Consider the following 15535-nt stretch of genomic DNA (forward strand, 5'->3'; position numbering starts at 1 on the left):
AAGAGACAGAATACCAGTTACGTTATGAGTAACGTATAATTATGTTTTAAAGCAGAACGATGAATCAAAATACTTATTAATGGAACCCCTGAATTTATTAATTTTGCTAAAGAGGTAAGCCACTAAACTGTCTTCGGAGTGGTGTTAATATAAAGGTCAGTCAGTCATTAGCACCATAAAGCATCCTCCTGCACTTTGGAGAATTCCAATATTTAGTAATGGATGTTAAAAGACACACTAGAGTTCTTTCAGCACATTTTAGCTGAAAATTGGAATATTCTTCACATAGAAACGTAACATACAAAAAAGGTAACCTTTTCACTATAGAAAATGCCAGTACTACACTACAGAACAACAGAAACATTAAGTTTCTATTGCTTTTTTTGAAATGCGACTCTGTAAGTGTTGGCTAACACTGAGCAAGGATAGACACTCAGCAAATATTACAAGTACTTTTTACCCTATTTATTGCAGCTGTAAGGGATTCAAAATTATCCTAGACAAACTCTACCTGTGAAAACCCAAACAGTATAGAGCAGAGGCAGCTGGGAAGCCGTATTTTTTCTTTCATGGAAAGTTTTAATCAGAGACAAAAATATTTTATTAAATTTGGGAAGGGGGTCTGTATAAAACATGTTTTTGATTATCAGAATTGAGAACATTTGCATGTTTTCAGATTTTAAGAAACAAATGTACCAACAGAAGTTGTTCTTCTTCCATCCCAGAAGTGCTATTTAACTGAAAAGCCATTTTCTTTTCAACAAAAAAAGAAAAAGTTTTGATGAAAAATGTCCTACTTGCAACTACTAGTTTTAATGTTCAGACTAAGAGTCTGGAAACCATTGACACTGATAAATTTTCTAGCAGTAGCAGAGCAATGCTGCAAGCTTCCTGCAATCCCCACCTCCCTTCAGGGACTCAGAAATAGCTGCTGAAGTCCCAGAGTGGGTTTAGCTGATTCATGAGAAATGCAATTAGGCCAGGAAGAAAATGCACTGATTAGTTATTTCTCAGATGATAGGTTTTGCTGCTAAGATTGCAGGTGAGAACTGCAATCTTGGAGAGGTGTTTGGCTCATAAGAAACTCAGCCAAACTGAAGAGGCAATACCAACTGTCCTCATTAACTGACTCTTAATCCACAAGTATAAAGTAATTTGTATTCTGCTTGTAGGGATTAATCTAGGCCAAAGCAAGAGCTTCTAGTGAGCCTAGTGCACGAGAAAATCCCAAATACTGAAAGAAAAGCTTGCAAACAAGAACATGGTTTAATACATCTCTTACCATCTCCCAGTTTTTGCAGCCTTGCTATAGAGTTCTACAGCATTTCCAATCGGTAACAAGCTCTGTGTCAATAAAGGAAGTTTGCGTAATGGGCATGGAGAATTTAGTTACTGAACGAATGGTCCGGACCTAGTACACATAACAAAATTTCTCTGTAAAATATATGAAGCATTGTACCAAGAAATTAACAAAGAACACTTATTACAGCTTCTTGTCCAGCTATGTGTCTCCACAATGCACATGTAATTGCCACAGACCAGTCTGGGGCCACAGATAATTCACAGTAGCACAATAATTTTCCCTTAAATGGATTATACCAACCCTTCCCTCTACACATGGTGAAAATGGACCTTGTTCTTCCTCCTCCCCCAGGTTAGGCGGGAGGATTCAGAAACTTTTAAAAAGACATAAAACATTATTGCTATTGGCAGGTCCCAGACTTACAATGTCTAAAACCTTGTATTTTAAAAGATTCTTACGACTATTTTGACAAGCTACCATGGTTGCCACAGGCCTTTGAAATGCAGAAGGCAGAATGCCCTTAAGCTAAAAAAGTGCCTTTTGTTCATCCCACTGCATTGTACTCAGGGATGAGCTGAGTTACAAATTGTTTAAAATTGACATTTGCTTCTTTTACTTGAATTGCTCAGGAAAATTTAGGAACGTAGGACTGGAAGGGATCTCCTGAGTCATCAGACGCAGTCGGTAGGCACCATGTTATATCATCCTTTTCATTGAAGTATTGAGCTCCACCTTAAAAGCAGCTGTTCTTTTTCTGAACCCACTACCTCATTTGTAAGCTGTTCCAGAATCTCATATAATTAAAAAACCTTCTTCTGATTTCCAGCCAGAATATATTCATGGCCAATTTAGACCCATTTTTTTCATAGGCAAATACTGCCCTTTAGCTTAAATAGCTCTTTTCCATGTATTTCTTGTATTTATTCCCTCATGTATTCATATTGTCTCTCAGATTTTCCTCTCTTATGCTGAACAAGCCAAGTCTTTTTTAGTTCCTTATCCTAAAATAGGTTTTCCACTCCCCTAATAAGCTTCAAGAGCATAGCAAAAATTAAATGTCCATGGGCATCCTAAAGGGCCAGGTCTGCATTGCTGCAAAAGTAAAGGCACATGATGCACTGGGAACTCCTGAAACCTACCGGGGACCCACGGCTAACCTAGAGCTGCTACACCACTCTTCCCTAACCCCAATCATCGAGCATTCATTGATAATTTCAGTTAAGAAAAGGACAAAGAGAAGTCCTGCAGATGCACCTGTTTTCAGAGCCCACCACCACCAGGGAACGGAAGGAGGACAGCACTGGTGCAAGCTTGGATTTTTTTATTTCTCAGGTACTTTTGGAATTGATAACTCTTGAAGTATTTGATCTAAGAACAAAACCAGAAAACATCAAGAAGGGTTCTTAAATGTCCAACAAAAAGCCACTGAAATCAGTCTGAATTTTCCAGAAACTCTCAAAAGGCGTTTAACCAAGTCCAACGCAGGGGTAGGTTTTAAAAGTATAGTGACAGCCTATACAACAGAAGTAATGGGACACAGGTCTATACAACAACATATTACACAAAGATTGGTGTAATTATATTGCCCATGGACTTCACGATGGGCAAACATACTTCTGGGAAAAGAAGTGGGAAAAATACAGCATCAATGATGGGAAAGAAAAAAACCAGAAAGTATATAATCGCATTGGGTGAGTCAATGCTGATTTTCATGCAAAAAAACACACTAGGAACATTAGCTTGAGTATTAGAAAAAGCTCCTTAATGATAGTATTTGTTAGAGCCTGTAAAAACAGTGAACGTCTGAAAGTAACACAAAGCACTGGATGAACAAACTAGTGTTGATCTGAGAGAAGGAATTTTAATTCTGTACCTTTTCTATCTTTTATTTCTCAGGGTTTGGGGGTTTGTTTTTGTATTCTGCCCAATAAATATCCTTATAAATTCTACTCTGAATTTCTCTCTGTAAAGGAACTTCAGGATGATAGATCATAAAGACACCACATCTTCTTCTCATATAGTGAACGCATCTGATGCCCTGGAGCAGGGAGAGGAGCCTCAGCACTGTTCCACCATTTCTCATCTAAGTCCCTTGCTGAGAAGCATTGCAGAAAGACAGTGAGAACAAGGGAATCAGTGCATTTGCCAACCTGAAAGGTGAATACTCATCAATGGCATTTATGAATGATTTAGTATTCAGAGTGCACTTGGGACTCCCTTGTCATGTCATCTATCATCGACATACACAAAGAAAGACATATAAACTAGAAAATTAATCCTTTATATCTAGCTTTATCAAGTACAATGTGTCACTGCTGTGGTTCAGCTTAACTTTACAAAATACATTCTGAAGACACCACAGTAGGACAACAGCAATACATTTGCAAATAGCAAAATAATAATAATATATAATAAAATAATAATATAATAAAATAATAATAGCAGGCCAGAAATAACATTGGCCTGTTACTTGATGAGCATGGTCACCTCACAAACACGGACATAGACAAAGCAGAGACATTTAATGCTTTCTTAGCCTCGGTCTTCAACACCGATGATGGGCTCTGGGCTAGAGAACCATGACTGTGAGAATGATAGACTCCCAACCAACCCCGAACTTGTGTGGGATTTGCTGCTCCAGCTGGATCCCTGTAAGTCAATGGGGCTTGATGGGATTCATCCAAGGGTACTCAAAGAGCTGGCTGATGTCATAGCGAGACCTCTCTCAATGATTTGTCAATGTTCTTGGGAATCTGGAAAGGTCCCAGTTGAATGGAAGCTGGCAAACACTGTCCCAAGAAGGGCAACAGGGATGACCCTGGTAACCACAGGCCTGTCAGTCTCACCTCTGTGCCTGGCAAAATCATGGAGAAGATTATTCTGGGAGTTATTGAAAAACACCTGAAAGACAACGCAGTCATTGGTCCCAGCCAGCAAGGGTTCACAAAGGGAAAGTCCTGCTTAACAAACTTAATTTCTTTCTATGACAAGGTTACCCACCTAGTTGACCAAGGGAAGCCAGTCCATGTAATCTTTTTGGATTTCAGTAAAGCTTTCAATACTGTCTCTCACAGTATCCTCCTGGACAAAACGTCCAGCATACAGCTGGATAAACATATAATGCAATGGGTGAGCAATTGGCTGATGGGTCAGGCTCGAAGGGTTATAGTAAATGGGGTTACATCGGGCTGGCGACCAGTCACTAGCGGGGTTACGCAGGGATCCATCTTAGGGCCAGTGCTCTTTAATGTCTTCATAAATAACTTGGATGCAGGACTTGAAGGTTTGCTATCTAAGTTTGCCAGTGACACAAAATTGGGAGGAGCTGTTGACACTGTCAAGGGCAGTGAGGCCCTGCAGAGAGATCTGGACAAATTAGAGAGCTGGGCAACCACCAACTGTATGAAGTTTAACACGAGCAAGTGCCGGATTTTGCACCTGGGACGTGGCAACCCTGGAGGTACATACAGACTGGTGACCGAAAGGCTGGAGAGCAGCCCCGCGGAGAGGCATCTGGGGATTCTGGTCGATGGCAAGTTCAACATGAGCCAACAGTGTGCCCTGGCAGCCAAGAGGGCCAACCGTGTCCTGGGGTGCATCAAGCACTGTATTGTTAGCCGGTCAAGAGAAGTGATTGTCCCGCTCTACTCTGCACTGGTGCGGCCTCACCTTGAGCACTGCGTGCAGTTTTGGACACCACAGTACAAAAAGGATACAAGGCTACTAGGGAGTGGCCAGAGGAGAGCCACAAAGATGGTCAAGGGTTTAGAGGGGAAGCCGTATGAGGAGCGGCTGAAGTCACTTGGTCTGTTCAGCCTGGAGAAGAGGAGACTGAGGGGAGACCTCATCGCCGTCTACAGCTTCCTCACAAGGGGAAGAGGAGGGGCAAGTACTGACCTCTTCTCCCTGGCGACCAATGACAGGACCCGAGGGGACAGCAGGAAGATATGCCAGGGGAGGTTTAGGTTGGACATTAGGAAAAGGTTCTTCACTCAGAGGGTGGTGGAGCACTGGAACAGGCTCCCCTGGGAGGCAGTCACGGCACCAAGCCTGACAACATTCAAGAAGCCTTTGGACAACACCCTCAGACATACGGTGTGAATTTTGGGGTTGTCCTATGCAGGGACAGGAGTTGGACTCGATGGTCCTTGTGGGTCCCCTCCAACTCAGGACATTCTATGACTCTATGATTTTACCTAGCAAGAGACTTGTTGCTTAAATATTACGTTCCAGAGACTAACCTAGGTGAAGGATAAGGTTGGTACATCTCTGCAACATATATTCATTTTTCTTCCCTCCTTGGGTAGTTCTGAAATCCGCAGTAATGAACAACCTCTTAATAAAAAAAATAGAAAAAGAGTAATTTCTACTGAGAAGAGAGCTGAGAGTATATAACAAGAGCCTTTAAGGCCACCAGGTCTTGCATAGCTTTCAAGACCAATCAAAGGTCAAAGGAGCAGTTGCTAACATAGCTGATTAATCATTTGATTTAGAGGTCCTCCTGAGTTAGAAGTTTTATCTGTTATTGCTCAATTTTGCTGTAGGCCCCAACAGTGACTACACAGTGGCTCCTGATATCTGTAGTCGCTGTCCTCTGACAAGAAATACAGTTTCTTTTTGTAACTTTACATGTTCTCCATCCATATATGAAATTTCCTCCCTGTCTGCCTTCACTCATGAGATACTATTGAGAGAAAAGAATATTCTTTGATCTGGACTTCCTGAAGGAAGATAGCTCAATATATCTACTACATTTGAAATTAATACTCCTCACTATGTTTTTGTAGAAATGAGTTTTCTAACTGTCAAGTGGAAATAAGGGTGCCACCTTCCAACACAGTTAAAATCAGTAGTGTGTTCTCAGTGTTGTCTTAAAGCCAGCTTATGAACTGAGTTACTTCCGTCCTAATAATCCTGCGAAAGAAGGGGCAAGATTTGCCCTGTTAGGAATTTTACTATTCAAGAAAGGTGACAGCTAACAACCGTAAGGACTGAGGCATATTCATGGATTTCTCAAGAGTAGACAGCTGATACACATAACCTTCGAGCTAAGCAGACCACCACTTAAGATGACAGAGAAGTTCTGGTTTTATATCCACTAGTATTAGTCTTTTGAGACTGCCAGAAAAAGTGGCTGGTTTTGTGACATGGGTAACAGTTCATTTAGACCTGAAACTCAAGACGCCAAATGTATTTCACAGGGATATTTTCTTTTTCTAGTTGGGAGCAGATTACTTTTTTTATGAGTCTTCCTCCACGTTAACTGCTTTTTCAGTCTTTCGATTGATTGCATGGACAGAGTCAGCAAGGAGGCAGCTACTGAGCACAACTGGCTGCATCAGACGGCAGCAAGGGCAGTTCTGTCTCTGCTGCTGTCACCACCATGTGACATCAGAACCACTGAAGCAATCGTTAGGCAGAGTCCACGGCCCAGCTTGTCCATGACCTCCGAGAAGTACATCACAGCAGCCAGCACCACACCCACATGCACTGCTGGCCACAGTGAGACATAATGGGTGGGTCAGCGCAGGATTTGCAGACAGGGCAGCAAGGGGATTATACCTGTGGACAGGAAAGGAGGTGTTTTTGCACAGATGGTATGTGCATGAAGAGACAACCATGTTTTGGCCACGGCTGCTGGACACTGTGCACAGCTATGGCCCTGAGCCAGAAGCAAAGCAGCATCTTTGCCATAGGTATGGCTGAATCAGTCCTGGCTCTTGGCATCTGACTACAAGTCAACCCTTGTGCAGATGCATGGGAAGGTGGCACACAGTATGGTACAGCTTGTGTGGGACAATAAGGACGGCTCTCAGTTGAAGCTGTGCTGCTTTGAGGACCCAAGGAAACTACCCCTTGTAACAGGCCTACCTGAACCCCCAACAAACTTCCTCAGATTGCAGCTGCTGCTAACCAAACCACCGAGATTGCTAAGGCAGAACGACTGTCCAGGCACATTAGCCAACTACCACTTTCTGAATGTCAAATGTTGGCAGCTGCATACAAGAATCATCAAGTAGCCATCAAACGATCATGTCCTTAGGTTACATTACCTGGCATGAGCAATACATGTAACAGACTTGTATTGCTAACATTCTGGAAAAGTTCAAGAGTCAGACTTCGAAATAGCCTGAAACCTAAATATAAAGGCACATGAATGAACACAAAGGTGTAGAAAACAGACTCTGTCCTCTTAGAAATGACAAATGCCCAACTGCAGATGTGTTATACTAGCTGAAAATCACATTTGAGTAGTACATCAGTATCACAACGACCACAGGCAGTTCATGATTGTCTCTTAAGTATACTTGCTTCCTCCCTTCCTTCACCTGAAGCTGCCCGGGTACTTGTACACAACACAGTGAAGAAAGCATACAGCAATGCAGATAGCAGGAGCTCTAGCACAGGATACATTCTGCTACCACCCTTTTTAATTACTATTTGCAGTTCAAGGCTGCACGGATTACCTCCGCCCACACAAGGTAATTTGAACACTTTTATTTCATATAACTATGTTGTTAACATGATGTTAACAGTTACAATTTCAAGGACTAAAATCCTTAAAATGGCAGTTACAGATCAAGCAGAAAAATCTCCGATCTCTCCCTCTGGTTTCATAAAATCACAGAACAGCTGACCCTGGAAAGGACCTCTGGAGGTCATCCAGTCCAACCTCCTTCTCAAAGAAGGGCTAATTTCAAAGTTAGATAAGGCAGCCCAGGGCCTTGTCCAGTTGAGTCTTGAAAATCTCTGAAGATGGAAATTTCACAACCACTCTGGGCATCTGTTCCAGTGCTTAAGCTCTCTCATTGTGATTTTTTTTTCCTTCTGTCCAGTCAAAGTTTCCCTTATTGCAACTTGTGACCATTGCCCCTCATCCTTTTGCTGTGCATCTCAGAAAAGCCTGGCACGTCCTCCTTCTTACCACCTCTTAGAACCACCATTAGATCCACCTTCGGCTTCTCTTCTCTGGACTAAACAAACCTTTGTCCCTCAGCCCCTTCTTCCATGAGGTTCTCAGTCCCCTGGCCATCTTGATAGCCCAACTGCTATCAAACCGTATCCCTCCGCATGCAGACACAGAGTACTGCTTTGCATCAACAAGGTTGAAAGGGTTGAAAATTATCCCTACATAGTGTATAGTGACATCAGGTGCAAGGTCCCAGTCTCTATGTAAAGTCAATTAAAATTTGCACTAGCCTCAGTAAGGCCAGGTGCTCACCTAAGACATCTGTCCTTACTGCCAGAACAGAACTAAAATTCAGTTTGGGGGACTAACAGGGTGGAAAACACGTGTCAAAGATTTCTCTGTTAGAGAGGAAAAATGAACAAAAACAGGGATAAGGAATTGGGTAGTGAATTTCACAGGGATACTTAGTTGAAACATGCTCTGAAACTGCGCTATTAAAACTAGAACAGAAAATTATATGTTTCATTACCCAGAATTAGAATGAGAATGGACTGGTTTGTGCACAAAAAAAAGTGTAACTGAGGCTGTCCAAGATAACGAAAAACAAACCAAGATTGTTATCCAGTGATATCAGTACCAATATTCTGCACTATGTCTTGTATGAAAAATTATCTGTATCATATACTTACAAGCAATACATTGCATGAGCTCACAAATAAACAAAACTCAGCTCTTGCTTCCATACAGTAAGTTTAGATAGGCTTATTTGGTTTGCTCTAACTGATAAACAATAGAGGGAACACACAGTAATACAAGTCAAAGAGAATTACAACTACAACTGACCAGAATGCCAAGCTGAAACAAACACACAACTTCTGCTTTCAGGAAACTCTGAACCAGAAGTAACATGTTGCCAAGAGAGCAGATGAAGAAGTAAAATTAATGCACTATTATAGAACTAAAATAACACAGAGCAAGACTAAGAGGTGAGAGGTGGGCTGGGAGCAAGTCCTTTGGTTCCTACCAATATGTGATTTACCTCCAGTTTAAGACTCCAGGCCAGAATTTCAGGGAAGGTGAATTGCTGTTGCTATACTGAAGTCATTACTTTAAATTCACTGAAAGTCCAGCTTTCAGGTTGTGGCTTTTAATACGCTCCAACTTGCTTTGTTCCAACCAGACCGTGTAGGAAATTTGGGTTTGACTGCAAAGGTACAGACCTGATTCTCATCCCTACTCAGGTTTCACGTTCCCTGATTTTCCAAGAATTACTCTCGATTCACACTGATAAATGAATCAGTCTTTCAAATTAAAACTAGGCTTTTTCATTTACTTCTTTTAACTCTCACTAAGTCAGTCTGTTTTGGTTTAAGAAAGCCCTATTATGGAGACTGCAGACCAGTCCATGCTTCCCACAAGTGGTCTGGCTGCCATCTCATCTATACTGATACACTGTTAGAGACACGACAGAAAAGTTAAATGGTTGATTATTCATAAATCAGTATTGCAAACGGATTTAAATTTTTTAAAAGTCACTCTGGTGCAAAAACTAAATAGACTTAAATTCTTGATGACTCTAAAGTCGAAAATGTTTAATGACTAAAAATAAAAATGAGAGCATAAAAAAATTAGAATAATGCCTAAGAACAAGATATTACCGTTTTGCAAGTACTTTGTCAAAAGCTGCGTAAGTATGCTTTTGAAGCATGTTTTTCCCACAAATAAATGCAATGCAAATACTAGGTCTCATAAGGCCTAGTTTATAGCCCTTACCCCAAAAAGTAGTCCTAAGGATTAGCATAGTTAAGTATGTACTGTAATGTACAGCCTGTTGTATATTCATTTACAGTGGGTATAATTCTCTTCTTAGAGACATTACCAAGTCCAGCAACAGCCCTTGTATGTAAATGGAGAGTTTCACTAGCTTGTATTTAAAGGCATCTATAATAACAAATAATTAACATGCATGATGTATTTACATATTTTTATAGTGCAGGCTGTACAATAAGGCACCATATAACAGATATTATTTCAAAACATAAAACATCTTAGCAAAACAAAAAAAGAAAAATATTCCTTTAAAATTTAGCTTCCATGCTCCTAAACAAACCTCCTGTAAATACATACATCTTTAAAAGAGTGTGCCATTAGTAACTCTGGCTAACTAGGCATAGAAAGACTTTCTGAATGCCCACCAGACAAAATTAATGCTACTTCTCCCTGGACTACAATGGGCTTTTCCCATTTTGTCAAGATCTGAAAGCCCTTTGTTTTAAATTTCCAGGCAAAGAGTAGCTAATCCTTTACTAGCTCATCATAATATTTTGAGCTGTGTTACGGTACTCAAATACAATATATATGCATTTTCTTGAGTGAAATCTAACATAATTTCCCAGGGCCCGAGAATCCTGTAACTGCAAAAAGTAGTCTCTCCTTAAAGAATGTAATCAGAAACACCACCACAGATAATCCCAACAATTGCTGGAGCAAGAGCCTGAGAGTTGGGATATGGATTTCATCCCTGACTATGCAACTTGCCATGATCTTGAGAATCATCAAGTCTTGATACATTTCAGCTGTCAGATCATCATGTCCAAGATACTAATACACTTCTAGTAAGTATTTTGAAAATCTCAGAAAAAATAAACTGATTAAATTTAGCTTTATGAAATCTAATTTAAATATCCATTTAAACATACGAAAAACTCTTTTTACTGTGAAGGTGGTCAAACACTGGAACAGGTTGCTCAGAGAGGTTGTGGAATCTCCATCTTTGGAGATAGATACTCAAAACCCAACTGGAGATGGTCACGAGCAAATGTGCTCTAGATGACTCTGCTTTGAGCTGCAGGGTTGGACTAGATGATCTACAGAGGTCTTCTCCAACCACCACTATTCTGTGCTTTTCTAATAATTGTGTATATTTTTAAACACTTGCGGTGTATTATGGGGTTTTTGCTTGTAAGCCCAGAAAAATGGACTTGGAGGCACCTTCTGGCTTCAGGCTCTCCATCCTCACAAGTATCGTAATCCTTTTCATAAATGGATCAGGCTCCATATTGTCTCTCATTAGTAAGGAATGATTCTTTTAGTTTTCTGAAATGTTGTGTGTCCTTGCATAGTTTCAGAGTTATTGATATAGTCATGCAGTGATATTCTTTTTCATCGTGCAAGCTTCGTGAGTAGCCTAGCTACACAGAAGGTGTTTCGTGAGTGGCAAATTCAGAGATACAAGCTGAGCTCATGATTAAAAACCACAAAACACAGTATTGCTTAATAAATGAAATTATACACCTAGGTATTAAAACCCTGCATATTTGTGTATTAGTAGATTCACTAATTCAGTGCAATCTTTATAGAGCAAAGTTTCAGAGAAAAAAATCCATTAGCTTACTAATGTGCTGTAATACGGTGTGATCACTCTGAATTACATATACTGTATGTGTAAACTGTACTGGATTTGTCAGATGTCTTCCCTTTAGAGAATCTTTCAGTCAGCTAAATCTAACAGTGTTTTCTATCCTCTTGCTATTTACGGATTCTTCATAATGATTCTAATACATCTTGTCCAGACAGTACTAATAAAACTTATCCTGACTTCCTTTAATTGGCACTGTGCAAGTTTCAAATCCCACGTTGCATTACAACTTATAACATTCTTGGTGTTTACACACCGTCATTTGTTGCTTAACAGGAGAAACCACTTGAGCTATCCACTCCACACTTCTATTTCTACCCACATAAAAATAAGGCCATAAACCCAAGTCTCTAATACTGGACTCTTCCCTGATGTTCAGGATATGCAGGAATATAAGAAAATAATGTGTGCCATTTGCTCCTGCTTGATGTATATCATGAATTTTCAACAGATTTAGGAAATCAACTGTTGAGCTGTCAATTTTGAAAGCTCTGTATGCACAAGAGTTCCCATATGAAATTGACTTCTACATGATCTACGCTTTCCCATTTTTTTTTTTTGCTTTAGTTGGGAAGTTAGCAAATCTTTCAACAGGAATGTTTTGGCACCTTTCTATTATCTATGACAACATGTCAGGTGGAAAAATGGCATTTGCAAATAAGAGGGAGCAGAATATGGGAAGATGTTATTTTTGGTGTCATCAGGAGGTACTGGCAAAAGAATCAATGTGTTCAGACAAAGACAAAGCTATCTTAATTTGAAACATAAGAAAAGACACAACAATGATTAGCTTCAATCCTTGTTGCCAGACATGGTTCTAGTTTCCTAAAATAAGATGGTGAATGATACAACAGCATAGCAAGAGGAACCAGAAAAAGGAGAGATGAACAGGTGTGGAAGGCAGCTAAATTCACAGAGGTCAAAAGAATACTTCCACTCGTTTCCACGTTTTTTGAATGAGGCCCTACAGAATCATTTATGTTCCAGAACAAGCATGTGTCTTGGTAAAGCTTCTTCTACAGTGGCTGTTATGTGGCTGTGACAATAATCCATGGAAAACATACCTTTGCTGACTCACAACAGAAACCAATTCTGAGCCACTTCTATCTGATGCAAAGTCTTACTCACTACCAGGTTTTCTTCAGCGACTGCCGTTATGGAACACTGCTTGTACTGGTTTAGGGAAACGTTTTGACAGTAAAGTCTCCTCTGGCAGGATGATTTCTGTACTCGCCTTTTTTTCTTGCAATGGTGTACGCTATCTCTGTTTCTTTCTCCTGTGACACACCATTCCATGCTTAAATTTTTAAGGCATTTTTTTCTCCATCTCTCTTTCTCACGTGATGTCAGTCAGTGAGCTGATGCTCATACTTGCATGGAGATCTGTTCAAATCAATAGATCCCATGAATCAACTCACAGAAGCAGGGCACACATTACACTTAATATGAAATATTTGCCATTGAAAGTAAGTGACAAGCAAACGTGCTAAGCGATGGGACTTCCTTATTTTCTAAGTCTAGCTGGATAGTGACAAGTATATACAACTGCATCATGTGGATTCCCATATGAAGTATTAATGTATTAATGTCGTCTTCCATATATCTTAGTTGGCACCCATTTTTTCATATATCTTTTGTCAGTTTCATTTTTTCCCTTCCCAAAATAAGGCAAAACTATATTGGCCATACTTAATAGAACAAAACAGAATCATGAAGTTGTAAGAAGTAAAGACAGGTTTCAGAACAGCTGCCATTAAAATATACTTTCAACCCTAGAAAAGTTCTATTCCGTGGCATACGCTGTACGCCAACAAATAAACACTACTTTTTTTTCTATATGCTATTGTTTGTTTTATTGTACTTTGGTATTGCAGATTCTGTTTCCTCTTGATGGTAAGTAATTGCGTATTATAAGATCCAAAGAAGGGTTTGGAGGAAGACATTAATTGAGCACAGAATCAGACGATCACAACTACTTGTTTGCTTTCAAAGACAGCGTGGCACAGGGCAAAGTATACCGGGCTTTTCCCAAGTCTATTTCTTCTTGTCACAAAATAATGTAAATCAATTATTCAAAAAAAATGGCACCTTCCTATTTTCCTTTCATGTTCATCTATTGTCTAATTTTTAGATGCTGTATATATGCTAAGGACATCCTCATCTTGTTTTGCAACTCCTATTTGACTTCATACCTTGGGTAATTTTTCTGACAAGCTTCCTGGGGTATTTTAGCGCTCTCTCAGACCTAATAGGTGAGCATACAGCCATCACGGTACCAAGCCCTAGGAAACCCGTTATCCTGCCTATCGCCCAGCCAGAACAGTGGCGTCAGAAGTGGCTCTCCTCTTCCTGCTGTAGCTACTCACCATTTCCTGTCAACTCGTCCTTTATGAACTCACTGAAATACTTTCTTTCATTTTCACCCTCACTGACTGTTTCCACGTTCTGGTCATCCTCCCTTCTTTGGTTAGAGATAAGACACCTTGTTACCTCGTTCCCTGCTTTCACTTCCAGTTGCCGCTGCTAAGATATTCCCTTTTGCCTCCTATTTTCTCACACAGCCAAGCCTTTGCACAGCTTTCTCCTTGCATTCACCTTTGGTTCCTTGTCCTTCTCTCCTTCCTCCCCCTCATGCCTTGTTTTCACGCTTTTCTCATTTAGTTTTCATACCTTAGTACAGAAATTCTCTCAATTTCTCCATTTACCAAATTATTCTCGCCCATCATTCAGCCTCCTCTTCAAGAGACAATGCGGTCCTTTACAGAGACTTTCATAGAGCTTGCTGCCAAAATGCACTGTTCGACTGTACACTCCTTGGGGGAACTGTATTATTGACTGTACAGTACCTACAGTATTTGCATAGCACTGGACAGACTGACTAAACAATCAGTAACAAATCAATGGCACAGCTATGACAACAGTATTTTAGCTTTCTGAAATATAATGGTTTCGTTTTTAAGTTTGTTCAGGCCAAGAGATAATTCCTGTAATTAAAGTCATAGAAACCAGAGCATCCACCAAATCAAAAGAAGTGTTCAAATGTGACGTATTGCGCTTGGAATGCCTCCCTTGCTTGCACTGCTCTCTTGGGATGGGAAATAGGAGAAGGCGGCGAAACAATAAGAGTAATGAATAATCACATATTTAGCAAAAACATTCAGTTTAGAGTTTGTAATTTGTACAAAAATCTGTATTTTGCAGCTATTTCATTTCAGAGTAAAGATATTTCCATTTAAAGGCAATTAAAATTGGAAAATATGTATTTCCAGAAAATCTGTTATCAGAAACTTTAAAAAAAAGGTAATAAATTTAAATATTTATATTTTTTCCAAAAAAGACTCAGAGGTATACTGCATGACTTGACTGGATACAACAGACCTGCTGGGCAAAGGAAGGTCACTTGGATTTTTTAAAACTTAAAACCTTGTTTTCTGCTAAATGACAGGGAAATACACTGAAACCACAAGCAACTCTTCCTGGGTTTGACAATCACAAAAGTCCTCTTTCTGCTCCTCACTATTGACTCACACACCACTGCATCCCAAGGGACTGTGTACTCTAAAACGAGGAATGAGTAATCAGGAAAAAGATGTTTCCCCTCTTCAAAGTATTCACTAAAGCATTCATCCTTTCAAAACTTCCAAACTAGTATTTGTTTGGGTTGTAAAACTTACTGCAACAATATTGACAGTGTTAATGTGATCTAAACACTGTACAATGTAAATGAAATTTTCTAAAATATAGTCGAGGTCATGAAGATTTCTTCCAATATGGCGCAGGGTGGGTTGTTCTAATGTAAGCTGTCTGCGAGCGGAGTAACAGCGAAGCCCAGAAAGAACAGTCTGATTATTAGACCTATCTCAAAAGAAAAGACGTATATTCTTCTATAGCTTGGGAAGGGACG

This window comes from Nipponia nippon, unplaced genomic scaffold, assembly GCF_047370975.1.
Source record: "Nipponia nippon isolate SJK-2023a ecotype South Korea unplaced genomic scaffold, ASM4737097v1 scaffold_7, whole genome shotgun sequence".
Taxonomy (NCBI): domain Eukaryota; kingdom Metazoa; phylum Chordata; class Aves; order Pelecaniformes; family Threskiornithidae; genus Nipponia; species Nipponia nippon.